General features: G+C 42.1%; 1 long non-coding RNA gene across 18 annotated transcripts in view; it reads left to right on the forward strand.

The window, feature by feature from the left end:
- Positions 1 to 15,594, forward strand: part of LOC101706145 (uncharacterized) — a 123,369-nt gene that overhangs the window by 10,663 nt on the left and 97,112 nt on the right. The gene's annotated exons all lie outside the window — the stretch shown is intronic.

Here is a 15,594-nt window from a genome sequence, read left to right on the forward strand (position 1 = left end):
CCACTGAACTGGCAACAAAAGGGGATCTGGAAAAAATGAAATCAGAAATAATTTCTCAGATAACAGGAGAAATTGTGCCCCTAGTGCAAGACATGATTAATAAATCTAGAGAGGAGCTGAGGAACATGATGGAATCCCAACATAAGAAACAAATGGAATCCATAAAACAGATGCAAATAGATTACCAGGACATGAAAAACTCCATTGAAAGTCCACACACCAGAAGGAGCCAATGTGAGGACAGAATTTCAGATATAGAAGATAAGATTGCAATTAATGACCAGGAAAAGAAAAATTGCTTCAAAATTATGAGGGAACATGAGAAATCAATCCAGCACCTGCTAGATGATGCAAAGAAGAATAACATAAGACTGATTGGAGTCAATGAAGAAACAGGAGAGAGTGGAGATGAAATAAAAAATCTCTTCACAGAAATAATGGCAGAAAACTTCCGAACCAGGGGAAAAGAACTTGACATACAGATAAGTGAGGCATATAGGACTCCAAATAGCCTTGATCAAAAGAAATCTACACATAGGCATATAATTGTTAAAATTCCAGAAACACAGCAGAAGAGCAAAGTTCTCCAAGCAGTCAGAGAAAAGAAACAAATCACATACAAAGGAAAGCCCATCAGAATCACAGCAGACTTCTCAACACAAACCATCAAGGCAAGAAGAGCTTGGAGTGACATATTCTAAGCCCTAAAAGAAAACAGCCTCCAACCCAGATTGATGTATCCTGCAAAACTATCTTTCAAAATGGATGGAGAAATAAGATACTTTCATGACAAAGAGCACCTTAGGAACTTTGTGAATACCAAATCAGCACTCCAAAGAATTTTACACAATATCCTAGGAACAGACATTGAGGATCACAACCCCAGGAAGGAAAGCAGAATGAACCCATCTGGCATGACAAGAAATTAAATGTAAAGGGGGAGAACCCAACAAAAACAAAAAGTCATGGCAATGACAAGTCAATACATTTCAGTTATAACCATCAATGTTAATGGTCTCAATTCACCAATCAAAAAGTAATACACTGGCAGAATGGGTCAAGAAGCAAAATCCAACAATATGCTGCATACAATAAACACACTTACTTCAAAAGGAAACTCATAGACTGAAAGTTAAAGGGTGGAAAACAATACTCCATGTGACAGGAACCCGAAAAAAAAGCAGGAGTAGCTATCCTCCTGGCAGATCAAGTAGATTTCAAACCAACACTGATTAAGAGAGACGAAGAAGGACACTACATCCTTGTAAAGGGAACAATGCAAGAGGAAGAGATGACAATCATAAATATCTATGCACCAAACACTAGTGCACCCAACTGTATAAAACAAATACTAATGGACATGAAAAGTCATATATGTACTAATACAATTGCAGTGGGGAACCTCAACATCCCACTGTCACAAATAGATAGATCAACTAGACAAAAAATAAGTAATGAAATGCTAGAACTCAATCGAACTCTTGAACAAATGAACTTAACAGATGTTTACAGAGTCTTCCACCCCACAAAATCAGAATACACATTCTTCTCAGCTGCACATGGCTCATTCTCCAAAATAGACCACATACTCACACATAGAACATGTTTAAGTAAGTGCAAAGGAATTGAAGTTATCCCCTGTATATTATCAGACCATAGTGTGATGAAATTGGAGGTTTATAGCAAAAGAAACTGGAAAAATTTCATAAACACATGGAAATTGAACAACACACTTCTGAATAACCAATGGGTCACAGAGGAAATTAAAGAAGAAATCAGACAGTTCCTTCAATTAAATGGCAATACAACATATCAGAATGTATGGGACACAATGAACGCAGTCTTACAAGAGAAATTCATAGCAGTGAATACACATATAAGGAAAACAGAACGAGCCCAATTAAACAACCTGAAGCTGAACCTCAAGCTTCTAGAAAAAGAAGAGCAGGACAACCCCAAAGCTCATACAAGGGAGGAAATTCTAAAGATCAGAGGAGAAATCAATGCAATGGAGACTGAGAGAACGATACAAAAAATCAATGAAGCCAAGAGTTGGTTCTTCAAAAGAATCAACAAAATTGACAAACCCTTAGCCAACCTTATCAGAAAAAAGAAAGAAAAGGTCCAAATCCATGCAATTAGGAATGAAAAGGGTGAAATTACAATAGACCCAGGCAGAAATCCATAGGATTATCAGTACCTACTTCCAGGACCTATATGCCAATAAGATGGACAACACAGAAGAAATGGACAGATTCCTAGATACATATGAATTGCCAAAGTTGAACGAAGAAGACCTAAAAATTCTGAACAACCCAATATCAACCAATGAAATTGAAAATGTAATTAAGAACTTATCAACTAAGAAAAGCCTGGGCCCTGATGGCTTCACTGCTGAATTCTACAAGACATTTAGAGAGGAACTGCTGCCACTACTGTTTAAACTCTTCAATGAAATTGAAAGGGAAGCAATACTCCCAAATTCATTCCTGGAAGCAAGCATCACCTTGATCCCCAAAGCAGAGAAAGACCCAACCGAAAAAGAGAAGTATAGGCCAATCTCACTAATGAACATAGATGCAAAAATCCTTGCTAAGATAATGGCAAACAGAATTCAGAAGATCATCAAGAAGATCATACACCCTGATCAAGTGGGATTCATCCCAGGGATGCAGGGATGGTTCAATATACATGAATCAATCAATGTAATACACTAAATCAATAGAGCCAAGGACAAAAACCATATGATTATCTCCATAGACGCAGAAAAAGCATTTGACAAAATCCAAAATGCATTTATGATAAAAACCCTACAAAAAATTGGAATACATGGTCTCTACCTTAAACTGATAAAAGACAGCTGTGAAAAAACAACAGCCAATATCATACTAAATGGTCAAAAACTGAAATCCTTCACACTAAAATCAGGAACAAGGCAAGGATGTCCACTATCACCATACTTGTTCAATATAGTTTTGGAAACATTAGCCATGGCAATTAGACAAGAGAAAGAAATAAAAGGAATAAAGATAGGTAATGAAGAAGTCAAATTGTCATTATTTGCAGATGACATGATACTCTATATAGAAGACTCCAAGAACTCCACCAAAAGTCTTCTAGACTTAATAACCAAATTCAGTCAAATAGCTGGTTACAAGGTCAACACACAAAAATCAATAGCTTTCCTCTACACAAATGACAGACTCACTGAGAGAGAAATAGGGCAAATAATTCCTTTCACAATAGCATCCAAAAAACTGAAATACCTAGGAATCATCCTAACAAAAGAAATCAAAGACCTCTTCTCTGAAAACTATGGAACTCTGAAAAGAGAGATTGAAGATGATATCAGAAAATGGACAGACATCCCCTGCTCCTGGGTAGGAAGGATTAATATAGTGAAAATGGCCATACTTCCAAAACTGCTATATAGATTTAATGCAATTCCAATTGAGATCCCAGCAGCATACTTCATAGACCTCAAGAAAACAATCCAAAAATTCATTTGGAGCAAGAAGAGACCCAGAATGGCAAAAGCAATTCTAGGTAACAGAGACATGGCAGGGGGTATCACAATCCCCAACCTGCAACTATACTACAAAACTACTGTGATACAAACAGCATGGTACTAGCAAAGAAACAGACTTGAGGACCAGTGGAACAGATTAGAAGATGCAGAAACAACACCAGAAACACTCAGCCATTTCATCTTCGATAAAGGAGCCACACACCCTCACTGGAGGAAAGATAGCCTCTTTAATAAATGGTGCTGGAAAAATTGGGCTTCAACTTGCCAAAGATTAAAACCAGACCTATATCTCTCACCATGCACTAAACTAAAATCAAAATGGATTAAAGATGTAAATGTTAAAATAAAAACTCTGAACCAGTTGGAACAGAGGTTAGGTAGAACCCTTGAAGACATCGGTGTAGGAAAAGATTTTATGAACAAAACCTCAGTTGCCCATGAACTAGCACAAACAATCAACAAGTGTGATCTCTTCTTATGTAAAGGCTTCTCCACAGCAAGAGAAACCACCAGCAGTGTGAAGAGACAATCCACAATGTGGGAAAAAATCTTCACCTGCTGTTCCTCAGACAAGGGCCTACTATCTCGAATCTACAAAGAACTTAAAAAGATCAGACCTCCCAAATTTAAAGACCCAATCCAAAAATGGGTATCTGAAATGAACAGACATTTCTGAGACAAACAAGTAGAAATAGCAAATAAATACATGAAAAAGTGTTCAACATCACTGGTCATTCGAGAGATGCAAATGAAAACAATGCTGAGATTCCACCTCACTCCAGAAAGAATGGCTGCTATCATGAAATCAACCAATAACAAATGCTGGCAGGGCTGTGGGGAAAGAGGAACCCTGCTCCACTGCTGGTGGGAGTGTAGACTGATGCAACCACTGCAGAAATCAGTATGCAGATACCTCAAAGAACTAGTACTGGAAGTCCCATTTGACCCCACTATTCCACTGCTGGGGATCTTCCCCAAGGAATTAAAAGAATCATACCACAGTGATATATGTGCGCCCATGTTCATAGCAGCACAGATTGTAATAGGTAAAACTTCGAAACAGCCCAAATGCCCATCAACTGGAGACTGGATAAAGAAAATGTGGTCTTTTTATAAAATGGAGTACTACTCAGCCATAAAAAATGAGAAATTAGAGACATTTATAGCTAAGTGGATGCACATTGAGGCGATACTCTTAAGTGAAATAAATAGGACACACATGAATAAATTCTGAATAGTTTCTCTGGTGTGAGAAACTGAAAGTGTAAATAAGGACTAAATGTATAATAGGTCATGTGAAATAGGAAGAAAAGGGGCAAAGGGGAAGGAAGTAGGTGGGTAGAGGAAAGGATAGAAGGGAATGGGATTAATATGAGAAAATGGAAAAATAGGAACAAAATCTTTGTAAATAGGGAGGAATGGAGGGGTTGAAGGGAGGGCTGGGCAAGGGTGAAAAATAAGAACCAAGGGAGATTATGTAATGGTGCAAATTTCCAACGATGAATGTCATTATATTGTATACCTAAAATGTACCAACAATTAGAATGAATGATCAATAATGCAAAATAGGAAGAAAAGGTCCAAAGGGGTAGGGGTAGTGGGAGGGGCAGGGGAAAGGAAAGAAGGGAAAGGAAAAATGATGAGAAATGGAAAAAATGGAAATAAAGTCTTTGTAAATAGGGAAGGGTGGAGGGCGTGAAGGGAGGGCTAGGAATGGGGAAAAAATAAGAACCAAGATGCATTATATAAAGGTACAATTCCCAATGAGAAATGTAATTGTGCTGTATACCTACAATGTACCAATAAAAGAATTTAATATAAAAAAACAAACAAACAATACTTCTGTCTGCTTTGTACTAGGAAACAAGCAGAAATGTAGAGGCGAGGACATCAGTTGACCCCAAAATTGCAACATCTCAAAGACCATTAGCTACAATTTGAGTCTCCTCCAAAACTCATGTCAAAATTTAATCGCCACTGAACAATGTGGAGAGACCGGGCTTTCACGAGGTGATTAGGTTTTGAAAGACTTCCCTCCTGAGTGGATTAATGCCTTATCTTAGAGGTAGGTTGGTTGCAGTGGCCATGGGTTCCCGAGAAAAGAATGAGCCAGGCCAATTCTCCCTGTCTCCATGCTCACTCACCCTTTGGCCATGTCACCATGTACCAGGACATCCTCACTATGGCCAGCCCCACATTCTTGGACTTCCCTACCTCCAGAACAGTGGGAGACAAATTTCTCTATAAATTACTCAGTCTCTAGTATTCTGTTACCATGACAAAAGACTGACGGACTTTCTTCTCCCTTCTCAACACCAAATGCTTCACCCCTGACATTGTTGAGACTCCCATCCCTAGGTCAGCGAGGGTCTTCAGCTTGATTTTTCTCTCTGGTCCACATCTCTCACCTCTCCTGGCTCTCAGAATGTCCAGGAAGGCACTCTAATAGGGTAGACTCCAACGTGGAGGGTCAAAATTTCGCTCTGTCACTGGAAGATAAGAAGAATACTTTATGACCTAAGTCATGATCCATTAGTGTGTAATAAAATTAGTTGTGTGAGCTGTAACCAGTCTTTAAAATATAATGGAATAAATCACAATAGGATAGAATTTTTTTTAAGGAAGTGATTATATCATAATGTATCACATGCTGTTAACTCAAGTACTATTTTGTGACAATTTTATGTCTTATTCACCTGAGTAACTGTGTAAAACTAAACACTCAATGCAGATGCAAAAAAAAAAAAAATGAGGCTTCCGGGCTCAAAGGATTTCATTACACTTTAATGATTTCATTACCTTGATAAATGTTGTAACTATATAATAATTCCTAGTTTGTAGGTCCTATCTGTGGTGAATTTCCAGGCAGGAAAATAAAAAGTTGAAGCACATTCCATTCTGATTTCATCACTCCCTGAAAGTTTGCACAATAGAGGAGGACGGTAAATTGTTTTATAACTTGGGCTTTTCCGAGCAGGAGTGGCTGGCTCTCATGAGCTTGCTGATAAGTGTGCCACTTAATGGTGTCCTCCCCAGGGGTCAGAAGCTGGCATGGCACTGGCACTGGTTGGTCTGGCAGAATTGGTTTTGGTCCTTGAACCAGCCAGGCTGAACCGACTGACTAATATATCTGATTAAGGACCTTGCTGTGGCCGACACAGAAGGAAATGCAGAAAAAAGTAAAATCATCGTAACTTATCACGGCACCCCTCTTCCTAGCATGTTAATTCTTCAAAAAGCAATTGAAGTACTTGAATTTCATTTCAACATTCTTTGCTGTTTTTGTCAAAATACTTTTGCTAAATCACTTATTCAATCCACCAGCTTGTATGTGTTAGCACAAAATCACAGTAATACTAATATGACAGTAATGAATATTAGTAATCACTAACACTTAATAAAAACATACTCTTGTACATTTTATGTATAAAACTCATCCAAACTTGTACATGCATGAGTTTAACATCTTCTACAATGGCCCACAAAATAGATACTCAGTGTATACCTGTTTCATAGATTGAAAAACAAATGCATATACCTTATTAAGAAGTTCACATCTTATACCATAGGCAAAAAGAGAACCTTCAAATGTTTGTACAGGTGAGTGACCTTGCTGTATTTGTATTTTAACAAAATAATTCTTACAGTGTTGAAGGTAAAATTTATGAAGAAAAGCTCAAAAAGGGGTAAAACTCTCAGAAATGATGGTCCACTCTCTCTAACATACCTCGGCCCTTTCCCTTGCATATATTCCACATGTACAGAATAACATATTCTCCTGTGATATCACAGTGGACACTCAGGCTTCCAGGTGCTCCATTCCCTCCTTGCAGTTCTGCTCTTCCCATGCCCACTAGCAAATCTTCCTTCCTTCTCCAAGACTACGTCCACCTCTTGGCAGTGCTGTGAAGCCATTATTCACACATCATTGCCTGTAGGAGCAGGGGCTGGGAACCAGCCAGCTTTGCTCTGCTTAGTGCTACCTGGCTGCGAGCAGGCTCTTTCAGACCTGAGTGTCCCACCTTTTAGTGCCTGGGTGCATTGAGTGAGGAGGGATTGTCTTCAGTGGCATAGAACACATTCAACACAGTTAATGTATGTAAGTAACCAAATTTCGTTTCTTAAACATTTTCATTTACTAAATTGTTTTACAAAATAACACAAACCTAAGTTCAATATTTAAGCAAGAAAAAGCATGTCTGGTTAATAATACTACAGCCTATCTTTGCAGCTACACACCTGCGTGGGTGGTTCTAACGCTGCTGTGGTAGCTGCTGGGTGCACAGGTGCATGTGATGGTCAGATATGCATAGGTTTCAATCAGACTTTGTGGCCCTTTGGTGGCAGAGCTGGCACTGCATCATTCCCTTCCTTACACAACTGTTTCAACATCATCTACACCTCTGTGTTCCATGGAATTGAGTCATGAAAAATATCCATGAAAATCACATAATAATGTGAAAAGTTTACAATCCTGTGGGGCCTCATTACAAGACCTCCAGGGCCTCATGTGGCCCAGGCCCAGGTAGAACACACTGGCCTTAAGCCTTCTGAGTTTGCTTTCTTAAGTGTAAAATGGAAATATTGCTTCCTACCTTGAAATGGACTATAGATAACCTATTTCATTTCTTATGATCTCATGTGGGAAACCCACACTTGAGGTGAGATGCATGTGTTTTACCCTTTCAGCATAATTTCTTGGCCAGTTCATAAAATGCCATTTAACTATAATCAATTTTGATGCACCTTACACAATGGCATCATTAGGGAAAAATAGTCATTATCTTGCCATCACTGATTCTTCAAAGTATCCTTAAAATCTTGTACACTGCCAGGCAACCACATCTTTCAGGGATTTAGGAGCCCAATTTAGTCTACTTCCCAATTCTAAGAGTTAATTTGGTCTGGTTTTTGGCAAATCTCTTAAATTATTTGTAAATTACTTCAGTTTATTGAAATACTGCAAGGATCTGGAATTTCAAGTCAGGAAATCCATTTCTCAACTTGCACTTATCGCATAGGAGGCATCAAATGGCTCATATATTAACAGGCTGACAGCCACTGTCATTTCCTGGTGGGACAGGGTCGCAGCTAGGGCAGTAGCAGACTGGACCCCTGCTGCTGTTAGCATATGTGTTGGGTCCACTCCTGAAGGTCAAGATACACCCAGAATGCATGAGAACCCAAGCTGCTGAGCTGGATCTGGAAGAAACCACATTCTAGCAAAAGGTGGTGTAGTCAGGCACTGGTGCCAGGATCCCTGTGCTGAGCCTCCAGCTGCCCCTCCCTGCGCACATGCACTGACTCAGAGACCACTTCATGGGCTGTAGCTACTCGTCAGGCTGATGATTCAGCAAGCTGAGATCTTGGCCGAATGAGGTTGTGTTGCACAATGCAGGCTGCTCACTCACAGCACACAGGATTTTGAGTAAATCGTCACAGTCCTTGGTCCCCTGAGAGGAGCAGAACTGAAGCAAGGGCAAAAGGCCTGACCTCGGCTGCAAAGGGCAGCAGGAACCACTAACAAAGGTCCCGCTGCTCCTCCCCTCCTGCTGTGGTCAGGCCTGTGACAAACTGATGCAAGTCTAAGGTGGAAAATAACCCTTGAAGCCAACATCTTTGTGCCAAGTGTTTCCTGGTTTTCTTGTGGGCTTGCCCATGGATGATGATAGTTTTTTGTAGATTTTAGCGTCCAATTTCCCTAGAAACTGGGGCCAAGGGTCGTTCATTCCACAGAAGGACCAAGGTCTGAGGTACAGGTGGGAGTCAGTGAGGCCCCAGGGTGGGGTGAGAACAGGAGGCTGTGTCCCTGGCCTCCCTTTCCCTTTCCTCAGTCCTGTGTCTCAGAGTGACCAGGCTCACAGCAGGAAGTGTATCACCTCAGGACCTGGGACAGGGTGCCTGGCCCTGGATGTGGGCCTGGGCCTGGAGGATGCCCACTTTACTTACTCACAGTCTTATTCAGAGACCCCTGTGGACTCACAGGAGAAGAATACCAACTTCCTAAGGCACAACATAGTGACCATTTCTTTCATGGAAAAGTAGAGAAAAGAAACCCCTAGAAAACAGTAAGCATTCAGTAACAGGAGAGTCATGTCCCCAGGGTCCTATGGGGGCTCATTCACCATCAATGAGAGCTACTCAGCATCACTTCTTGTCCTTATGTGCTGGAGCTGGCTCACAGGGCCTTCCAAGGGCTGATTGCTATTCTGTCAGGAACCTTGATAGCCACTTAAGAACTGATGGTAGCAAGAATTGGCCATGATGGAGTGTTTGTACCAAGAAAATCAATAAAGTGGTGTATCTTGCCTTCTTCCATTCATTAATTTTTTTGAGCTGGTTTTCCTGGCACACTACTGCTTATTGCCCTGCATGAATTCGATCCCCCAGCTCTTCCCTGAAACTCTCACTTTTGTCCTCTACCCCCACTGTCTTCTGCTGGGATTCCCTGAACATTTTCCTCCCTTATTTGGTTTTTGGTTTTTTTTTTTCCACTCTCTGACTTTTCCTAACTTCACATTCAGCAACTCTCATGCACCAAAGCTTGTTAGGAGTTTGTTCTCACTGGACAGATTAGTGAGAAGCGTGTTTTGGTGTGATTTTTCTAGGGAGGAAGTGTTACAAGATGAGGAATTTTCTCTCTGAGATCATAAATCCATACCTTCCAGCCTTTCTTATTAGTATGTTCCAAGATTCTTCATCATTTATAAATAAATGTGTCTCTCACTGTTCTGGAGGCTGAGAAGTCCAAAAGCATGGTGCTGGCTGTGGCAAGGGTGTTCTGGTGCATGGTGACATGGCAGAAGAGTGAGTGAGCATGGGAGATGAGAGCAAATTGGCCTGGCTCATCTTTTTATCAGGAACCCATGCCCACTGAAACCAACATGCCTGTCAGGTAGACAAGGTCACTGGGACTCCATGAGATTGTTTTCAGTCCCAGGCAGCAAGAGGCACTTGGATCTGAAGTCAGAGGATCATGATTTACCCAGTGTTCTTCTACCCGGGCCAGGCTGGAGTCCTTGCCCACTAAGTGGCACCATCATAGTAAGTGTTCATTACAATACTATTTCCGGGAAACAAAGAATGGAGGGCAATGGGCAGAGTCAGAGTTAAGTTGGAGAGTGTCTTGCTTTTACTTCAGACAACAAAGGTTTTTGGTGTTTTGGGGGTTTTTTTTTGGCACCAGGGATCAAACTCGGGACCTTGTACTTGTGAGGCAGGTGGTGGAACCACTGAGCTAAATCCCCAGCCCCCAGACAACAAAGTTTTCCAAAATTTTTCTGCTCTTCTAATAGCATTGCTCTTCATTGTTTGTTAATTTGTGGATTATAAGAAATTATCTATTGTTTGTTAATTCATGGATTATAAGAAATTATCTTTTTCATTAATAATGTAAATTTAAATTTTTAAATTAAATTATATCTCACCAGTGAAAAATTGGTTATAATTGATAACTGGATACATAAAACATGCATCATGGTACTTATGGGGCACGCTCTGTAAACACAAGCATGGGGGAGAGTCTATGTAACATGACTCAATTCCAATTACGACCATCTCACTCAAACTGGAAAAAAGCATGAAGCATTTGTAATAAAAGATCCTTCAATACTGGGAACTTTTGAACTTCTACTATTGAGATGGAAAAGTTAATTTTGTTTAGGATTAACCCTCTGCAGTACTTAGAAGTGAACCCTCTGCAGTACTTAGAAGTGTTCCCTCTGATGATTGCAACAATTTTCCCCAGAATAGCTTCTGGCTCTTTCAACTTCCTCTCTCCTAAAGTGGAGAGTGGCTGTGTTGTGTGTGTCCAGGGTGCATTCTGACTTCCCTGTCAGGGTGAGCACAAGGATGCCCCTGTGCCCCTGTGCTCCTTGGAAGCTGTGCTCCTTGGGATGGCCAGTAAGAACAAAGCTGCTTATAAATGTGACTGTGACTGATAAAAGGCATGTCACTGGACTGAACCTGGATTTGAGAATCTTCAACTCAACTGTTCCTTGGCCAGATCATAAAAATAGTCACAACTACTCCAAAGTCACTCCATCAGGGGAGAAATGCAGAGCAGGGAAAAGAATGTGAGAGAAGAAAACAATAGTCCTAACCAAATGGAATAAAATGAATGACTTCAGCTAACTTTACCACACTACATGAGCATATGAACACACTGAACAGGAACCTGAACTAGTGAGGGGGCATTTGTACCGTGCCACCTTCCCCATGACTGTGACAAAGTTCTAACTTATCGGATTCCACTGTTGCTTAAATGTGTAAAAATGTTCACATAAATTAGCAACCATGTCCCTAGTAACGGGTAACAGTGACAAATGAAAGGAGATTCTGTTGTATGGCCAGAATAGTGAATCAGACCTATGTCATCAAAATGATTTTATGAACAGCTTCCATTAGCTCAGATTGGAAGAGCCTTTCCTTCTCTTGGCTCTGAAATAGTATTTTCAGCTAGTCAGATTGATTTCCATCTGTCTTTCTGCCTCTCCACCCAAACCAGTCCTGTGACTATGCTATTAAACTCTGCACGTTGTTTCATTTCATCCAATTTTAAGCCTAGTCTCCTTTGATTCCCTCTTCTGTAACTCCTCAGGACAAGACGTTCTGGTGGGACACATTCCAGTTCAGCCTCTACATAACAATGCTTTATTGCTGCACTCTCTCTTTCTAGAAGCATCTGTGATGGCAAAGCTCAGGGAAGGGGCTTGAAAGGGAGATTCTGAAATCCTTGGGAAAGTCCAAAAGGGCATGAGGCCTCACAGCGCACTTCAATGGTGACCATGTCCAGAGATTAGTGAGTCACGAGCTAGGCATGCTGAGGTTAAAACGGACAGAGGCCACAAAAGGAAGCTGGCGCAGACACAAGAATTCTTGGCTGCCAAGCCAGAACAACTGTGCAAAACTAACTGCACTTCACAGATTTTTCTTGACTGTCCTCTATGTGTGAGGAACTTGCATTTCCATTCAGCTCCTGTTGTCAAGGGGCAAAAACCCAAGGTGTCGATTAGGAACAGGGACTGTGAGCTGCAGGAGGGTCCCAGGCTGGCAAAGCTGACCTTGATATCTTCACCCTCAGGAGATAGAAGTAGAAACAATGAACTTCAGAGAAGTGTCCCAGAATTGAATGTTAGAGGACATGTAGATGAAACGATGAAAGAAGGGGAGGCATATGCCAGACAGAAGGGAGCGCATGAACAAAGACTTGGAGATGGAAAACTTGAGAGTCTAAAGCTGAGTGTAGGAGGGAGACGGATGGATCCAGAGGAGGTTGGAAGGCCAAGACAGACAGGAAAAGAAATGCTGTCCTCAGTTCAGGAGCATAAACTGTGTCTGAAAGATGTAATGGGAGATACCAAAGGGTGAGGCTAGGCAAAAACAGGGCTCCTTGGCATGTTGGAAAGTCCACTGGGAGAAGCAAGTGAACGGTGGAGGGAGAGCTCAGGCTTGGACTACTGAAGACTTCCGTGGTGATCTGGACAGAGACAGGAGGACCCCAGCTCAGCCCAGCAGGGCCAGGAACAGGGAAGAATTTCACCAAAAAGATAACAGAAAATAGATGAGGTAAGGCTACCTGTTGGGATATATCTCAGATGCAAGCAAAAGTAGGAATATTGATGGGACACTCATGAAGAAGAAGAGCTGGCCGATCCTGAGAAATGGTGACAGCACAGTAGAGGGTAAAGGAGGCAGGACCTGAAGCTACATGCATGGCAGCATCCTGATGTGTATCATACACACAACAGGAAACACTGAAAAGAAGCGCAGAGATTTAGTAGCACATCTAAGCTCTGGACGCTGAGATGACCGATATTTTTATTTTCTTCTTTATACTTTTCTAAAAACTGAGTCACACTTGTGAGGAAGTATAAGAAATGTTAAGAGGGAAAGAGGGGGCCTGGTGCAAGGGCACACGAGTGTAATCCCAGCACTCTGGGAGGCTGAGGCAGAAGGATTTCAAGTTAAACCCTGTCTCAATATTAAAAAATAAAAATAGGGACAAGGATGAGGCACAGTGTGAAGATTTTGGGTTCAAGCTCCAGTGATAAAAAGAAAGAAAGAAAGGAAAAAGAGACAGATGGAAGGAAGGGAAGGGAAAGTGGGGTAAAGGAAGGCTGGATGGCAGAGAGGAGTCAGATTTGAGAGCTGTTAAGGAGATGTGCACAGGGCAGGTGGGAAGTGAGAATGGTTCCACAAGAGCAATGAAGTCCTCAGTCCCACAGAGCCTTTGAGAGTACAGGCTAAGGGAGCACAGGTGTAGGGTGTCACCTGGCAGGTGGGCCATTCATGTGAGGGGCCCTGGCAGGATTGGGGAGCTGCATCCTCCTGCCCAGCCCTTGTTTTTTTGGCTGCTATGACTGAGGGGAATGTGCAGGGCTGAGGCTGCGTGGGTCTGTGGTGGACATGGTTCTCCTGAAGTCTGGCCCAGGACGGTGCCCCAGCCCTGCTCAGTCCCTGGCCAGCCCTCAGCTCTGCTTCCCTGGCCCTGAGCCCTCTGTGCCCTGGCTGTGTGTGCATGGTGAGAATGGAAAGGGTGGACCTGACATGGTAGCTCTCTGGTTATTCACTGACTGGACGGCTGCCTATTTATTCTGACTTGGAAAATGAACTGTAATACTCCATAGTTACAGTAGGAACAATAATGACACTGATGATACAAAGTGGGCAGTACCCTAGTTTGCCACAGGATCTAGATAGATGCAATCATGGGAACATGTGCATCACCCCTCCCAGAAGAGTCTGGAAGTGGCTTCAAATCTGGCAATGAAGCCTCTGTGGCCCAGAGGCCTGGAAGACAGAGCCCAGGCTCAGTGCTCTCTGCTCCTCCTCCTCCCCGAACCTCTTGGCCTCAGAAACCCTGTGCTTACAGGTTCTCAGTCAGTTCCCCTAGACAGGTGACAAGTCCCGTCCCATCCCTGCCTACTCTATTCCGTTCTGTGTGCTGACAATGAACTGTGAGTAACTTGCCTGTTTGTGTTCTCCAGGGGCTGTGAGGTCTGCAAAGGAAGCAATGTCACATTCACTGCTGCACTTACAACACGGGCTGCGGTGTTTGGCACATAGTGCCCTGAAAAAGAATTACTAAGTTACCAGTACCACTGATTTTATTAAATGGTTTACTTCTAATAACTATTAAATGATTTATTTTTATTATATCAATAAGTAAATGACTAAGTTTGGAAAAGATGAAAAAGTTAAAATCACGTGGAACTGAGTACTTTGAGAATAAACATTTGCTGTCCTAGTGAGCAAATTGATATAGGCACCTTCACGCCCCGCGTCCTGTGTAAGCAGCCACTCATCCCTGCATTGCATCTGTGCAGAGAGGAGCGGGACTCCATCACACAAAGCAGTGTATTGGAACAACTTTGTGGGCTCTTTGTCAGTGCTCATGATAACCAGAAACTCACAAAAATACATCGTGACTGAGAGGAGCTGGAATCACACAGCCCTGAAAAGTCTGAGCCCCAGTACAATGCAGAAGGGGGCTGCATCTGGACATGAGGCCTTTAAAGGTTAAATAACATTTGGCTGAAATCAGGCCCAGACTACCTAATCCAGTAGTCCTCAGGAGAAGAGCAGACACCAGGGACATCTGTTGAGCAAAGACCTTGTGAGGACAGTGCCAGGAAGCTGTTCTCTGCAGACAGCGAGTGAGCCCTTGGGGAACCAAACCATCATGCACTGTGCTTGGTCCGGCACTGAGGGAAGATAAAGGGAGCTAACCACTATGGTGGAGCTGTTTGGTCACAGTGGTCCCCAGAAAGCTGGCATGTGCAGCTCCCCCCCATTCTGGGCATACACACATATATGGATGATTTTATGTTCTATTTCTTGGGTAAAAATCCTTTTCACTATTCTTTGTGTGTTGGGGGGGGCTGCAAAACATCCTGATCCAATCCACTGAGAAGAACCCACAACTCCTTGGGATATCACTGTCAAAAAATCTAAGCATAAAGAAGCATCAGACAAATTCAGAGTGATGGACTGTCCTAGAATAAAGGAGGCTCAAGAAACATGACAGTTAGATGCACGACCCCAAGATGTTGCTTAGGAACAGG

The sequence above is a fragment of the Heterocephalus glaber genome, unplaced genomic scaffold (genome assembly GCF_053883595.1).
Source record: "Heterocephalus glaber isolate CG9 unplaced genomic scaffold, H.glaber_assembly_v1.0 deba00001504, whole genome shotgun sequence".
Lineage (NCBI taxonomy): Eukaryota > Metazoa > Chordata > Mammalia > Rodentia > Bathyergidae > Heterocephalus > Heterocephalus glaber.